The 17,765-nt window shown below is 49.2% G+C and overlaps 1 pseudogene; it reads left to right on the top strand.

The window, feature by feature from the left end:
* Positions 1-1,385: 1,385 nt before the first annotated feature.
* Positions 1,386-16,010, top strand: LOC115328486 (annotated as a pseudogene).
* The last annotated feature ends 1,755 nt before the right edge of the window (positions 16,011-17,765 follow it).

The following is a 17,765-nucleotide window of genomic DNA, read 5'->3' as shown; positions in this document are numbered from 1 at the left end:
AGACAAGTCACCTGTCGTTTCATGCAACCCAGTCTGGATTGTTGACGGAACGCTTGCTGGGCCTGCCAGCGGTATTCGTTGCCCCATGGTGTCGGTGTTGAAGCGTTCCGAATCTTGACCTGCCACGCCATCTTGGCTCGTAGTTGCGTCGTCAATACCACCGAGGATCATGCTCCCTGTTCCAGTCGCAACGGTTGCTGGAAGTCGGGGAGAACCCGCCGCCGATTTCTGCCGTATTTGGTTCCGCTCGCTCCGCCGCTCCCATTCCTCATCCATGTTGAGGTGCTGATCGCTGCCGCTGCTGTGACGATTCGTGGCCACAGAAGTCCACTTGCGCTCGGTCGTGGTTGCTGGATCAGACTTGGTCCATCCCACTTCTGATATGTTAGAGCCTTGACATGGGAAACGGGGACCGGTGAAGGTTTAAAAGGGAGTGTTTAATACACGTCTGGCGGGTACACCTGCCCAGCAAAAGCAACAGTGCGCCACACGAGTGGTAGCGCGAGCTTGGGGTCAGTCGCCTTCTTTTGCGACAGCGTTAACCGATAGAGGAGTTATACGTTCGCAGTTTTTTGGTCCTTACGTTCATATGCACTCAACGTGAGAACTGCGGAATATTAAAACTGTACTCAATTTCTCGCTAAGCACCAAACAGTCGGACTGTCATGATTCTAAGGTATGACATAAAAGGAAGTTGAAGGGGCAAGAAGGAATAAGATCATGCCACGTGAGACAACGATTTTAGGAGGGGAAGAAAAAGACAAAGGATGGCGAAGCAGGGGTAATCAAAGACTGAAACCGGGAGATAGCGGCGGATGGGGTCCATGGCTACGCTCCAGGACGCGCCCGACCCTTGCTGTTCACAAGCTGTCGCGGCGAGAGTTCCACACTCTTCTTCAGACGTCTAGGAGACAGGGGCCTTTGCTGCCTTGGGCAAGTCGCTTCGGTTCGTCGACGCAACGAACTTAAACTGTAAGGCCTGCTCCGAACAGCTTCATTTCTTGGAACTGTAGATGCGCTTAACCGTGTGTGTATTATTTCCCCTGTTACTGTGTACATACTCCCATGCTTTCCGTTATATCTTCGTCTTGTTTTTGGTAAATATAATGCGTTGTAAATTATTCCTTTTCGGCCTCACCTCTATCGCATTCGCAACGTCTCCGGCCGAACCGTGACAATGGCGAGCTTGCCAGGATACTTCTAACATCCTGATATTACGAAGTCTGAGAGGCGCGAATGTTGATAGAGATATGCCGATACACAGAAGTGTAATTTAGAGCGAGTCATCACTAGGTAAAACATGTCCTGGAAGTGAGTACCCAGTCTCATTATTTCTTGGCCATGGAAGTTCCGTAAAAATAACGCTCGAAGTGCAAGTTGATAAGATGGATTTGTGTAAGGTGCAAGAGATTGGAAACGCTGTAGGATTAGAAGGGATCGCACTGAAAGGATGGATGAACGGTTTGCTCGAGGCGGAAAAGGCTGACCTGAGAGAAGAGGAAGAGTGGCAAGAGGTGGTACGAAACGAAGGCGAGCAGGGACGTTTTGCCTGGGAAAAGGAACAACAGTGGTGTGAAGAAAGCGCCACAGAAATGGCACGCATAAAGACGGAATGCCACCACCTGGAGGAAATGATAGCGCTGCTGGAAGCCGCGGAGGAGGCACAAGATGGTGCATACATGTGGGAGGATGAGGCTTTATTGCGGCGAGAAGGTCTACAAAGGAGGAAAGCTTCAGAGCTTACGGGAAATTCTGACGGGACTTGTCCGCTTGTCACGGAAAGCGACAAGATGAAAAGTAAGGGAGCGTCCCCCGGGGACTCGGAGCCCCAGTTAAGAGCTGGTGCGGAAGCTGAAGCTTCAGCCCTTAGAAGTGGAGAAGATGCTGAGGTGATAATGCTGCCCATGGCCGTATTGAAGAAGGCCCAGCAAAGCACAGGGAGTGCTAAGGTACGGAGGGCTAATTCTGCTGGTTAGAAAGTAAAGAGCAGAAAACATCTGGTACGTGTGGTTCATCGGAGTACTCAGGGGAGACGCCGGTTGAACGCTCAAAAGACGCTGCTAGGGCAGTGCAATGTTAAGCTCAGAAGGCCACGAATTGGCGCGCAAGTGAAAGGTCACAGTGCCCGCCAGGGAATAAAAATGTCAAACAAGAAGCCACGCGTGCGCTCTGCTGACGTTCTTATTGCGATCTACCCTATCGCGATTGACAGCACTAAGTTGATCTGTTACCATGAGGTGCTATCGAGCGTTTTGGTGGACCGGACGGCCAAAAGGCCAAGACTGGGAGGGTAGCTGAGCACTATGATTTGATTGCATTCCTGGCTGAAACAATTGGACTGAGTCTTTTTCTTTTTTGCAAGCGTCAATGCTACTATTCGTTAGCATATCTGTTTTGTATGTCTAGATTCTGCTTGGAAATTTTGTATTGCCTTCGTCACGAAGAAGGTTGTTTTTGTATTCGTAGCTTGTACCACAAAAGCGAGGTATGAAACGAGGTCGAGCATTGGAAGGGAATTGCTTTGTGATATTTTCGGCACGTGGTAGTTTGATTTTCGGAAAGGTGCGCATTCGTTCGGTGGTTTTTTGTTATGCACGGAATTATTCAGTTCTTAGATGATCGTAGAGCTCAGTGATTGTGCTTTCATTTTTTCACGGTGTGTTCCTGAACGATTGTGATTGGACGCAATGATTTGTGGGTGAAAAACTATTCAAGAAACCTGTGCTGTGAAAGTGTAGCTGTGGAGGATAGCCATTGTGCTTTGTGGTCAACGACCGCAAGACAGCACCTTCTGTAGATGAAGATCTCAAGGAAGAACTTCATGATATGAAATTCTCGTTTGCGGGGGGTAATGTCATGATTCTAAGGCATGACATAAAAGGAAGTTGAAGGGGCAAGAAGAAAGAAGATCATGCCACGTGAGACAACGATTTTAGGAGGGGAAGAAAAAGACAAAGGATGGCGAAGCAGGGGTAATCAAAGACTAAAACCGGGAGATAGCGGCGGATGGGGTCCATGGCTACGCTCCAGGACGCGCCCGACCCTTGCTGTGCACAAGCTGTCGCGGCGAGAGTTCCACACTCCCCTTCAGACGTCTAGGAGACAGGGGCCTATGCTGCCTTGGGCAAGTCGCTTCGGTTCGTCGACGCAACGAACTTAAACTGTAAGGCTTGCTCCGAACAGCTTCATTTCTTGGAACTGTAGATGTGCTTAACCGTGTGTGTATTATTTCCCCTGTTACTGTGTACATACTCCCACGCTTTCCGTTATATCTTCGTCTTGTTTTTGTAAATATAATGCGTTGTAAATTATTCGTTTTGGCCTCGCCTCTATCGCATTCGCAACGTCTCCGGCCGAACCGTGACACAGACCTTTTTTTTTTAATTCTATGCCTAAAAAATTATAGGATTTTTTTATCCAGAATCTTTTCTAATTTTTGAACTGCCTATATCCTGTGATGTGCAGAATGTGTTTATATTTTTTTTCAATTTCTTCGAGATAAAAGTTAAAGATAAGCTTTCTCGTTTTGTATTGACCTCTAGTCTCCGATTTCGGTTTAGTGAGGTTTTTATTCTTATCCCGCAACCTCGCACACGTGACGTTCTATTGTGTATTCACATTTTTCGGGTCACAGGAGCCTCGAAAATACTTAACTTTCCCATGACCAAAGTCAAAGAATAAATAGAAAATGGAAATGGGCTGAAATCACTGCTGCCGCCAAGCTGATTCTCGGCACTTTTCCGGGGGTGAACATTCCCAAAACCCCTCTTCTCCCTCTTGCCGGCAGATCAGCTTACTTATCGTGCACATGAAGGGCGTGCGCGCAATGCGCGGGAAAAGACAGAGCCACCTCGATGTTGTGCATACATGCTCTTTATAAAGGGGCGACGACACAACGATTGCGCGTCAAGACTGGCGTCGCAGGCCGAAGAACGAAACCGCAACCAGTGCGCTTCATAAGGTTTTCAAGGCCGAGGGCACGAGCTTCCGAGGGTGTTCAAAGCGCCCACCCGCACCCCGGCCGTATATTTCGATAGGATAGGCGGCTATGCGGCTGGGCGATAGGACGCATAGAAACGGCGGGCGCACAGGATTGGCAGGTTACTCAGAGTGACGGTGTCATACGGCAGGTTATACAGAGCGGCCGAGGTGCAGTGGGGGACAGCGGGGCTAGGGTGCACTTGGGCCGCCAGCGGGGCGCTGTGAGCAGCATGTGCGGTTGGGCCAAGGTTGGGTTAGTATTTGGTAATTAGCCAACCGCGGAGTGCCGCCGCGAAGCGGCATGGACGAGGGGACCGGGGTGGTTTAACACGAGCTGTAATGATGCAGCCGCCGTCCCCACAGTTGCTGGGTGTAACGTCTCGGCGTCGCTCCCTATAACCAGCCAATCCAGTGCTATCTTCGTTGCTATGCGTCCTATCGCTTAGCCTCTCGAAATATATACCCCGCTGTCATCCGTCGGCGCTTGCACAAGGTGTTTCCTTGCCTGTTTTAACAGCCACCGGGGCTGTGGCGCCATCTTGTGGCGACGTTGCCAACTTCGAATGCGTGTGCTGTAAGCCAATCCAAGGTCAGCACACGTACCGGGACACTAATGATAACGCTTTCAAAAAAATCCGAACACTGCAAATTCTCGAACTACGCTCCCGCGCAGGCAACTGACCCCTTCGAGAAATCCGACCGGAATCGAGCAGAAGCTTGGGGTATTGGTTGCCAGCGGCGACTCGCTTCGTCCCCACGACCGAGAAATCCGGAGCTACTGCGGCTTCCCGAACCCGCAGTGGGACGGCTCCTCCGCGCAGTTGCGCGAACTTCAAAACCGGAAACAAGATGATCGAAGTATTCTGAAAACAGGACGAAAAACCCTGCTCGCCGTCGATGGGACCTAGGTCCTGGGTAGATCCGAGCGAACACCGGGGTTACAGTCTGCTTTCATCTTACCATGGACCGCGGAGAAAGGCTGCTACTCATCAAAGCTAATCCAATGCCGTAGGAGTTTCGGGTGACCTTCAGGATGCCCCCAACGAAGCGCGGCACTGCGGGCTCACGTGGGACGTTCACAGCGCTGGATTGGCTGGATTGCGTCGCTGCATCCACCGCGGTCCATTATGAGCTAAAAACAGGATAAGATAATAAAAGAAGGAAGAAAGAAAGAGTAACAAAGAAGGAAGGGAGGTAAAAGGAAGAGGATAAGAAAGGTGAAGAGGGGGAAAAAATGTTATATCGGAAAGGAGGGAGACATTTATCCTGTTTCGCCGCAGAGGGCGGAGAAAGAGCAAACTCCTGAAAGGGTTAAATGAGTCAGAAACCAAAAAAGTAAAAGGAGGAAACAGAGAAAAGTGATTGACAAAAAGCGAGGGAGGTTTACATAATAAAAAATTAGAAATGCCCCGGCGTCTTAGCTTTAAATCTTTTGTTGGAGGTGGTGTAAAGAGTAAGAAAATTAAGACTGTTCGAAGTCGTTCGTAGAGCGCCTATTTCCCCTCGGACTTAACGTTGGACGAACACTGAGGAATAATTTTAATCTTTTCCGTTTTCGATTTTAGAGCGCAGCTCTTAGGGGCCCGTTCCCGGCTTAAGCGGCGTCGCCGTCCCCGTCGCCGTCGGCGTCGCCGTCGCCGTCGCCGTCGGCGTAACCAAGGTGATCCCAAGGTCACTTGACCCCCAAGGTCATCCCAAGGTCACGTGACCCCAAGGTCACCCCAAGGTCACGTGACCCCTCCCCAAGGGTCACGTGACTCCCAAGATCACGTCACTCCCCAAGGTCACCCCAAGGGCACGTGACCCCTCCCCCAGGGTCACGTGACCCCCAAGGTCACGTGACACCCAAAGTCACGTGGCTCCCCAAGTCACGTGACCCCCGGGGTCACGTGACCCCCGATGACGTCATCAGTGACGTCACTGATGACGTCTCCGGCATCCGCATCGTCAGCGTCATCATCAATGATGACGTCATCAGTGACGTCACCGGCATCCGCATCGTCATCGTCATCATCACTGATGACGTCACCGGCATCCGCATCGTCATTGTCATCATCACTGATGACGTCACCGGCATCCGCATCGTCATCGTCATCATCGCTGACGACGTCATCAGTGACGTCACTGATGACGTCACCGCCATCCGCATCGTCATCGTCATCATCACTGATGACGTCATCAGTGACGTCACTGATGACGTCACTGATGACGTCACCGGCATCCGCATCGTCAGCGTCATCACCATCCGCATCGTAATCATCGCTAATGACGTCATCAGTGACGTCACTGATGACGTCACCGGCATCCGCATCGTCATCGTCATCACTGATGACGTCATCAGTGACGTCACTGATGACGTCACCGGCATCCGCATCTTCATCGTCATCATCACTGATGACGTCACCGGCATCGTCATTGTCATCATCACTGATGACGTCATCAGTGACGTCACTGATGACGTCATCGGTATCCGCATCGTCATCGTTACTGATGACGCCATGGGCATCGTCATCGTCACGTGACCCCCCTAGGTCACGTGACCCCACCCAAGGTCACTTGACCCCCTCCCCCCAGTGCCCTTCCCTCCTCCTCCTCAAGAGCTGCGCTCTAATTCGGCGTTACAGGGAGTTGTAAACGGCTTTCACTTTTTTTTTACCTTCTTTTAACCTTAACTTTGGGTGCGAAAAGCTCCACCTCAATTTAACCAGTGCAACTGCAAAATATGTTCGTAATTAAAAACCAGAAATAATTATTCGGGGGTTAATAAAATTTTGCTGTCACTCGATGGATTTGATATTTTTGCTCCCCAGCTCTAAATCAGCTACGTTGCTGCCTAGGCAGACTGGTATTAAATACTTTATAATGCGCCCATTTTACAGCATCGTTTCTGTCATGTGGGAGCCGGGGGTGAAAGACGACGCAGAGGGCACGTGACAGGTGGTCGGCGGAGAAGGCACAAGCTGGCGCGAGACAGTGCGGGCTGAGCGAGGCTAGTAGCTGGACAAGAAAGTCGGAGCCGAGCTGCCTGGCCTGGCCCATGGCGAACCCCGGAGCGGTCCACCAGCGAGGTCTGAAGCAAGACCGGTGGAAACGACGAGCCCTGGCCATATGACCTGGGCTACACTGATATCGGGGTGGTTCCAAGCGAGACTCGGGCATTGATATCCCGGGACAGCCAGCCTACGCAGCGCTGGCGTTGGAAAAGCGATCCGCAGGCCTGTACACAGACTCCGACTGTGAGCTCTGACCGGCGGGCACCAACAAGGGTCGGCGTGTCTGGACTGCCGGTTCTCGACGACGGGGAACCTAAAAGTACAGTAAAAGCGTTCGCTGTCTTCTCGTTGCAGTGTGTAACTCGCTGGGTGACGGGCGGAACGCATACCGATCAGGCGGCGATTATTAGTCGAGGGATCTCCGAAAAGAACTCCGCAGACATTGACGTTTGGATATATTTATACAAAATTTTTCGTAACATATATGCGTTTGCAATGCAACGGTTTCTAGACGGTTCAGACAGCCAAATGCAGAATTCAATCGTCGACAATTGAAATATTTAAATCGGATAGGCGTTTTTCTTCCCACAGCGCATATCTTTTTGCCAATTATATTTTCAACTGGAAATCGAATGTAGATTCTAAAAAGCAATAGCGTGGCCGTTACTTCCGCATTTCCGAGCATAAGCAAGAAGGGTATGTATTAGATAGGCAGAAATAATCAAGATAATTTGTGTTTGGAGGTAAACCCTATTCAGTTTTTTGTTTTGTTTTAATTAATAAGAAGAGCAAGTGGTTTTGTGCTAAACACTTATGTATTTCAAGTAGAATGAAGACGAATCTGACATTTTTTCTTTGTACTACAATGTTTCTGGATTTATTTCAACGCGTGGTCTCGGATCTTGCCTACAAACCAGTTCTTACTCTGAGCGGCGCTCACTATCCGCGCTTAAAGGCGTAATGACATCCCCAAAAAATTATTTTTCAGTTTGTGCCAGGCGATTCAATATGGTGTCAGAAGACTGGCCAATTAATATTTTGCTACAATGTCACGTATCTTTTTAATAAAGCCAAGACACCAACTGCCCGAAGCCGACACCTGTGCACGGAGCTCGCAGAAATATAAAGAAGGAGAGCTTGCCGGAAATCACGTGACACACCCGACCGGCATTACAGCGTTGCATCTACCGCTTCTCCTGCGATTGCTTTGCAGTTATGTTTGTTCCGCTCGTTGTTCCGCAGTTCAAGACTAGTTGTTTTGTATATTGAAGAGCTGGAAATGAATCGTGAGTTTCCGTGGTGAATACCCGTAATCGGCTCCGAAAGGAATGCCCCAAGATGTTGCTTGAAGAGCTGCGTCACACGTTCTCCACCCAAAAGTGGCATTCTGCGGCAGAATCTGCACAAGTTTCCGAAACACCAATTGGATCGGGACCAATAGCTGGCTGCATTTCCGGCAAAACAGTTACGGGCATCTCGGAAAGCGGACGCTACCCGATTTTTATGCTGATTGCACTTTGTGGAAAGTAAGTTCATTAAGTTCGCAGGTGTCAAAAAGGAAGTCCCATACCATTTAGTTGAGAGACGTTTCGTCCGTGACATTCGTTTTTTTCAGTGATAATTGTGAAAACTAAATGTAAATATCGCAAATGTTAAAAAAAAAGCTGTTTGTTCACGCTTCGGATCGAACCTGGGTCCACTGCGTGTGAAGCAGACACCTTTTCGCTGAGCTACTCTACGTTTTTTCTTTTTATTTCCTGTTTATATATTAGCCACAAAACACGCCCGCACACATACACTTGAAAAATGTTTAAAAAAATCAAGTCAGCCACTTTGTGGCTAACACGATTGCGTTAAAATCTTATCAGAGACACTAATTTATTCAGAATTGGCAACCAATCAGGAGGTTTAGACATTGCTTAATAGACTTTCCAGATATATACCACACTTTCTATAAAATATTCTGTTGCAGGGCGCGCATTAACATCGGCATGACGTACACTCATTCTTGTCTTCCATTGACTGTGGAGACCGAGAAGCATAATCATGCCGTAAGGGACACCATTCTCGTCCTCGGCAGGTAAAAAACAGATGCCTTGTGCAGTTAAGGAAGGTCTTTCTTCAGCGGACGCTGAAGAATGTCCCAGTAGAATACGGCGTCCCAACATTTTATGAAGACGTGTTCAATCGACTCACTTGTTTTTACATAGGATGCAATTTATAAACTGAGGTACAAAAAGACTGTTGTCCTTCAGTCAAGGTTTGACTAGTAGAACGCCACTATGCAATTGAAACAAAAAAGACTGCACGGATGGCTTGACCGGCCTTTTTTAACTCTGTTTAGCACATACTTCCCCTCGCTCTCGCAGTACAATGACATGTAGAGGGCCACTGGTAACAAAACATCCACTAAATCTTTATGCAGTCTTTTCCGATTGAATAAACTGAGACTGTGCCGTCTGTTTAACTGATAAACTAAAGCTGTGTCGTCTGTTTCGTTCTCTTGTGTGTTTCCTTCGTTTTAACTCAATGTAGATCGCCAACACGCTCAAGTCTTTAATTAAATTCTAAAGAAAAACGCACCTTTATCATTTAAAAGGAAAGAACAACTTCACGCATAAAGCCTTGAACATTAGATCTCAATAGGTTACTGGATGAAACAGCAAATTCCGGCAACGCATTTCGAAATCGCACCTGCAGCACAGTACGCAAGAATACATCATTCTGACAGCGTCAAAACATAAACCTAGACACAACCGGCCGAATAAACAGGTGGGACAATCCCAGGCCACCGCTTCGAACAGCGCCAAACAAATATTTACGGGTAGAACGATCGCAGACTGAACCCCAGATGAACACCGCCAGAATTCTGTGCAACTTTTGTACGCTAAGGCGCAACATAGCAATAACCTGCAGTGTACACTAAACTTTTGGTATGAAAAATAAGTTACATACTGTAGCACGCGCAAACATAGACAAATCCCGGCCCTTCCATTCTCCGCTTTTTCTCTCACTTTCTCCGCGGCTTCGTTCCACATTTGGGTGCTATCTCCGTAGTGCTCAAGCGGCGCACCAAGATACTTTAAGTGCAAGGACGTCCACTGAACATTCAGAAAGATATCAGACGCTATGTCCTAGCTGCCGTGCCAGAAATCTGCACATTTACCCCAATTAATTACACTGCCCGTATTTTTTCAAAAGAAGAAGGCAACTCTAAAGGGACCACGCACCCTTCCTCGGCAAACAGAAGACACAGCCACATCGTCTGCGTACGAGAGAACTTTCACTTCGCACGACTGTAAAGTGAAGCCACGTATGTTTTCACTGTTAATTATTCTCAAACAAAATGGCTCCAAATAGATCGCAAAGAGCAAGGGAGACAGGGGACTACCTTGCCTTACGGAAGAATTAACATTGAGACCGACACTTAGATTTTTGTTGACTATTAGTGAGGTCGTCCACCCGGCGTATGCCATTTTTAAGCCATCTAAAATTACTGAAACTACATTCGCATGTTCTAAAATCCGAAAACGAACCTCATGTGACACGCGATTAATGCCTTCTCTAGGTCTAGCTGTAACATCGCTACTCGGTGTTCATAGTTGTCACTGCATTCGATGATACTTCTGGTAACGTGGATATTCGTAAGAACTGTCCGGCTTTTAATATTTCATGTCTGTTGCGGCCCGACAAAACTTTTATAACATTTTGCAATCGTCTAGCCAGGACGTTCATGAAAAGTTTGTAGTCTACATTCATTAAGCAAATGGGTTTGAAGCATGATACGGACAAACATTTTACGGTGTCATCAGAGTTCGGAATGAGAACCATATGTGATTTCAAAAACGACGGCGGTACAATACTTTTATCCTACGCCTCACTCAGCACTTCATATACGGCCTCTGCTGCCTCCTTCTTAAACGCTTTGTTGAAACGAGCGCCAAGACTGTCCGGTCTGGATGTCTTCCCCACGCATAGCTTGTCAATGGCCGCTTCTAACTCGCGAACGCTAATCGGTGCTTCCAAACTTTCAGGGACGTGATCCTCTAACCAATTCATGAACGATAGAAATTCGCCTTAGAAACCATCGCACACTGGTGCTCCTTGCCCAAAAAGCTTCCATAGTACTCCACAAAAGCTCGCTCGATCGCTTTCTTATCGGATTTGATCATATTTTATACTGTATTTCTTTTATATCGTTGCGATGGGCTTGCCTTTTTTCATAGCTAAGGGCGCTTTGTCGGTTTTTCACTCGACCAAAGTATCTCAGAACTCGCTCGCACAACCACCCCTCTGTACATTGAGCTACTCTACAGCTTTGAATATCCGTTTTCATCAATCGCTTTAAGCGAGACCCAGTAGGAGGCAACCTGCCCGAGCCATGTCTTCATGCAAATCGGCTTGGAAGTCCGGCGTGTCGTGCGGAATGAATCCTTATTGTTTTGATAGGTTCAAAATTTCTCGTTCGAAGGAAGACAAATTCGCCGGTACCGCGAATGCCAGTCCTGAAGTCGAGGTCCCACACACGTCGTCCGCACCCATAGCAGTCCAGCCCGCTAGTCCCAGGATACGCGATACGACGCCGTCTTGAACGCAGATAAGGCTTCCAGTTCTCTGTGGAACTTTGTTTTTTTCAGTCAGCGTATTTGGAGGATTTTAGAAGCCACAAAAAATGGGTCTATTTTTTTATTATTAATATTGAGTGTGTGCCTTCAATGACCCAGGACTTTGATTAAATTTGCCGTTAGCCAAGAGCCGTGCAAGAGCAAGAGCCGTGTCAATAGCCGTTAGAAAACGGCTCTTGACAACAGAGAAGAAAGTAAGCGCGACTCAAAGCAGCAAATCGGTGGTTTCCGGGCGGAAATAACCCGAATTTTGTGCCGCAAATTCTGTTTTTTATAGGAGGACTCTGCTATGCCACGTACCACTAAAAACCTCGGCGAGCATAAATACCCTGTCAGTGTACCATTAAAGCCCCCTTGTATTTAACGGTGGGCGAACCTGCCTTGACACCTTTGTGCTGTGGAGTGTAAACGGTAGGCGCCATAGACTTCATAAAAGTCTCCATCGTCGCTTAGTTGATTACTTTTTGACATAAAGGCAAGCTCCTTGTCGTACATTGGTATCTCCTATGTGCTACAGAAACCGTCTATTTCGGTTGTAATCTTACCAGCCATTCAGTCCTATCAAATCAGAATGAACCACAAGTGAAGTGTGTAGTAAGAAATGCAGCGCTTGTGAGAGATAAGTAAAGTAATAACGATACTGAGCGTTGTGCATTCTAGAATGCTACGTGTACTGCATTACGAAGACTGCAGGAAGACCGCACTAACAGCACGCGCTGCTGTCGTACTTCCCAAGTGGCTTCTTGGACCTGGGTACTGTATCGGGGCTTATCATGTACAACGCCTCGCATGACAAGGCACTAGTCATGCGCAGTGCGCCCGGCGCTATCTGAAAAATACCGCGGACGTCCATTAAACCATGTTCTTGTTGCTCTTCAGACGATCCTGTCGACTGTCTCTTTATCGTCAATGGTACATGGTGTCAGAAGTGGCCGGTGCGGGCCCAAGCGTAGTCGGAGGACGCAGTGACGACGATAGATCTGCTCAAAACGCCGGAGCTCTTACAACTGTCGGGCAACCTCTTCGAAAACTGGAAGCCCTTCAAGCAGAAGGTCGAGCTGTTCCTGAAGGCTACGGCATCGAAAGAACGTCCAAGAAGTGAAGCACAAAAGCTGCAGTCCTGCTGAGCGTTGCCGGCGAAGAAGCACTCGACGTCTTCAACAACTTCAAGTTTGAGGACGGGGAAGACCAGGACGACTACGCAACCCTCGTCAGAAAGTTTGAAGCATTCTTCGCCGAGGTGAGCATTGAAGTGCATGAACGCTACGTATCTCGCTCAAGAGCGCAAGACGAGGGAGAACCCGTCGGAACGTTTATTCGAGACCTGAGAAAGCTAGCCGTCCAGCGCAATTTTGGAGAACTCCATGACTCAATGATCAGAGACCAGGGGCCCTAAGCTGGACGGCGGCAAAAAGCGGCGAGAAAACTCGCCGAGGCGCCGATTGCCGTGATTGGTCGGCGCCGCGACTGACCTTGGAGCCGGCAACTCCCTAGACGCTGACGTCAGCGTGGCGCGGACAGAGTCGCCCAACTTGAAAACGCAATCTCGCCGGCGAATTCCCCGTGACGTCATAGTGATGTCACGGTGACTCGCCGCGAGTTCGGAAAGCGCACTCGGTTGGAGAGGGGCGAGCAGTGGCGAGATCGAGCGAGAAGCGAAGATGGCGGCGTACGAGTTGCTATACTTGAGGTTTCAACGACGACGGCGTTTTTTCACGCACGTCGACGCGTTTTTTATGGACGACAACGAGTTCCGCTGTCACTACCGATTGTCTAAGTACATCGTGCGGTGACTGTGCGACGAACTTCGAGACGACGCGGCCTTGAGGCGGCAGCGACGCGCAAGGACGGTGATGACGGTGGAGCAGCAGGTGCTTTGTGCGCTGCGATCCTACGCCACTGGAAGCTACCAGAGGCAAGTGGCCAGCGACCGGCACCTCGCTGTTCACCAGACCACCGTCAGCGCTTGTGTTCGCGCCGTGTCTACGGCCATCGTGCGCCGCCTCGATCCCCGGTGGATCGCCTTCCCCGAGACCGCGGAGGAACGGGCGGCGACGCAAGAAGCCTTCCTTCGTCGCGGTTCCTTGCCCAGAGTCGTCGGGTGCGTCGACGGCACCTTCGTCGCCATCAAGGAACCCTCTAAGTACGACCCTACCGTGACGAAGGCGCTCTACTGGTGTAGAAAACAGTACTACGCCCTGAACGTCATGGTGGTAAGTACAATATAATTTCCAGTTCGCGTTGATCCCAGACGCACACGAAGTGAATACCAAATCGTATTTACGCCGATAGAATTAGGTCTCGTATAAAACGAATATCTGAAGTTGGAGCATAACTTAGTGGTAACGTGTCCGCCTGTCACGGAGCGGACCCGGGTTCAATCCAGAAAGTGGATATACTGTTTTGGCGATGTTTAAGACATTTCATTTTTTACAATTATGGGTGAAAAAAAAAAAGTTGTCGCCGAAACTTTGCTGAATTAAATGGTATGGGACTCCCTTTCCGGAGGCGTGTAATGACGGACAGCGGGGCTTGAGTTGCCGGCTGGAGAACGCGAAGCGGCGTGTACGGGGGACGAACTGGGTTAGTAGTTTTGTAATGAGCAGCCACAGACTGGTCGCTGCTAAGTGGAGTGAACGCAAGGGGGAGGGGGGGAGGGTTGGTCGGGTTGGTTAACACGTTTTACAGTGATACACGCGCCGACCGAAAAGGGTGACCCAAATGGCATGATCCCTCCGCGTCGTGCGTATGGCCATTTCCGGTCGGTCAAGGTGCACGACGTCGTGCTATTATAGCCTTACTCTTTTTCATAAGTGTTCTGGCCAGGGACATTCCCGAGTCGAATATGTTCGTGCCTCCGGTAGACGCAGTGGCGTAGCCAGGAATTGTTTTTAATAGGGAAGGGGGGAGGTGCTTGGGATGTCCATGACTTGGGGGGCGGAGCGGTGGAAGGCTCTAAATGTATGTGTATAGTATAGGGTGGGCTGGAGGGGAACGTGCTGAAATCCCAAAAGCCTCCCTCCCGGCTGTGCCACTGGGTAGACCTGGTGCTATTCAAACTTGTCGAGGAACACTTGTATGACAAGAAAGCGACCTGTAAAAATTGAGGAATGTATGCGACAACTGTACAAACTGTGCGCCAGCATCTGTCCTACCTCCCTCTGAGTGCCCTCTTTATTCTAGGTGTCTGACGCCGACCTGCGTATCCTGGCCATCGACCCAAGGATGCCCGGCTCAACCCAAAACTCATATGTGTGGAGGCGTTCGTGGGTGCGCCAAGAGTGCGTTGCTGGACATCTTGTCGGGCACAATGAGTACCTGCTTGGTGAGTGATCTTAACTCAGCACCGTGAAGGCCCGTTCAGACACTTGCAGCCAAGTATGACCAAATGAGACAAGACCGGTTTTTAAACGTCTTACTACCGGATGCGTTGCTGCGGAGCTAGTCGTAAGCCATCACGAGAGGCTTAAAAACCGGTCTTGTCTCAGTCGGTTGTAGTTAAAAGCAAGTGTGTGGACAGGCCTTAATGTTTCAGTCAAAGGCGACCACCATTTAAGTCAAGTCAAGATTTGTGGAGAAATTTTAGTGCTTGAGATACAGGATTAGAACATGCATTAGCAGTTTCAAAGTATCTTTGTTATGAAGCACATACTATTCACTAGTAGGGAGTTTTAGTAGAGCATTCTATACCTCCAAGAACGACACACTATAGATCGATACGACGCACGCACAAAGGCGTCAGCAAACTACTGGGTATTGTTTTCGGACTTACTGCAGCAATTGATTAAAACTAAATAATACCCGTTTTGGTTGTTGTGAAAGCATTCTCCTCAAATGCGACGAGTGAGGGGCTATATACATGATCAGTAGCACTTGTGCAAAGTGTAGGGAGTGGTTCAGATGTCTAAGGAACAGTCATACTTCTTTCAAGCAGGCGACAGTGGATACCCCCTGGAGCCCTGGCTGATGACTCCTGTGCCTGGGCGGCCAGCACTTGGCACACCGGCTGGGCAATACAATCAGGCCCACGCCTCCATGAGGGCAGTCGTGGAGCGCTGCATCCGGCTGCTGAAGAGCGTTCCGGTGCTTGCACAGGCACCGGACCCTTTACCATCATCCGAAGATCGCCGGCACGATCGTGGCAGCCTGTGCGGTGCTCCACAATGTCTGCCTCTGCTCAGGGGAGGCCGAGCCAGAGCCACAGTCAGACTCAGACAGCAGTTCTGACGAGGACAGTGATGAAGAAGAAAGCGCTGACGCAGCTCGCGAGCGGAGAGGCCTCCAGTCGAGGCGTCTCTACAGTCTGGGCAAGGCTTAGCGGGACCGCCTTGTGCTTCTGCCGAGCACTACCCACCTGCAACGCGTCCGTGAACGACTGCGTCGCACCCGTCGTCGCCGCCAGCACCAGTGATGCACTGTAACTCGTCGCCGGGGCCTCTTTGAGTTGTGTGTGTGCTTGTGTGTTTGTACAGTGGCGTACGGATGTTGTGCCGAAGCCATTTTGGACTTCGTGTGCGCTTGTGTACAGTGATGTGGATGTGCCAGAGTCATCTTGTACCTTCTTTGTGCATGTGTACATTGTGGTGGGTGTTATGCCAGAGCCATTTTGGACTCTGTGTGTGTGTGTGCTGCGCCGTGGATGTGCCGAAGCCATTTTGGAGCGTGTGTCAGTGTGTACATTGCTGTGGATGTTGTGCCGGAGAGAGCTTGTTTTGACTCTGTGTGTGTGCATAGGGAAGGTGCTTTAATGTTTCGGGTGTAAGTACCACAGGTTTGTATGCATGTGCACGTGTAGTGCTTTTGAATTCTGTTCAGTGCTTTGGGCACAAACTCCACAGGTCTGGATTGCGCGGGGTACGTGTAGTGTTTTTTTACTTCTTTTCAATGTTTTGAGTGCATGCTCCACAGGTCTGGATTGCATGGGGCACATGTAGCATTTTTCACATGTGTTCAATGTTTTGGGCACAAACTCCTCAGGTCTAACTTGCGTGTAAGCTTGTAGTGCTTTTGACTTGTATTCATTGTTTTGGGTGCAAGCTCCGCAGGTCAGGATTGCATGTGCACGTGTAGCGCTTTTGAATTCTGTCCTATGCTTTGGGTGCAAACTCCACAGGCCTGGATGCAAGTACACGTGTAGTACTTTTGAATTGTGTCTATAGTTTTGGGTGCAAGCTTCACAGGTCTGGATTGCATGGACACGTGTAGTGCTTCCAACTTGTGTTTAATGTTTTGGTCGCAAGCTCCACAGGTTCCTGGATTGCATGGGCACTTGTAATGCTTTTGATTTCTGTTGTGGCACTTGCAGCTTTTTTCTGGAGATCGGCTGATGAAGCTCCCTGACACAGTAATGACAGGAGTGCAAAGGATGTTTGCAAGAAATAACAAGTAGTGCCGTTCAAAGTAATTCTGCCCACTATGTTGCATCTTTGAGGTGGGGCACCGTGGCTGGGTGTGATTAGCTTTGGTCTCAAGTTATCTGAGTGAGGAACCTCATTTACCCTTGCCATATCTAGCGGATGCCAAGAGGAAAAAATGTTCTTGCTAGCAAATGTGCATTTTTTTAGATTTTTTACCATACTATTGGGTTTGAATGGAATGCAAACACCAGAGCCCGTGGCCGCCAACAGATGTTACACCTGCAGGAGGCATCCGGAAACTGATAAAACTTTGGGGTGGAGAATAGAGCGCTGCGAGCGGGTGCGTCCTATTTCGATGTGCTTGAGCCTTGCCCAGCACAACCCAAGCGTCCACACTGCGCCGGTGTTCTGCTGGAAGTTCCGTCACTGTTCGCATTTCATTCAAACCCGATAGGACAGTCACCGTGTTTAATTCCGATTTCCCATATTGCTTGCATGTGTTGCGAGATGTGCAGTATTTTGGAGCAGATGCTTAAGTCTGTGCAGTCCACAGATCTTATGGTTGTTAGTCCCTGTCTCTGAATTAATTTGACATAAACAAATTCATGGCAAAAAGGTTCCGGGTGAGGATTCACCACAGTAGGGTGCTTGTACGACTCATAGAGTATGCTGTTCAAAAACATGAATGTTAGCGGTGTGTATATAGCCACAACGCTTAGTAAAAGAAGTGTTTTTTTTTTGGCTTGTTGCTACGAAAGGTGGACATATTCAGCCGGTGGCCAGGAATGAGGAACCGCTGATTGCTACTT

This window comes from Ixodes scapularis, unplaced genomic scaffold, assembly GCF_016920785.2.
Source record: "Ixodes scapularis isolate PalLabHiFi unplaced genomic scaffold, ASM1692078v2 PGA_scaffold0__279_contigs__length_252992795, whole genome shotgun sequence".
Lineage (NCBI taxonomy): Eukaryota > Metazoa > Arthropoda > Arachnida > Ixodida > Ixodidae > Ixodes > Ixodes scapularis.
This window is presented reverse-complemented; position numbering and strand designations above follow the sequence as displayed.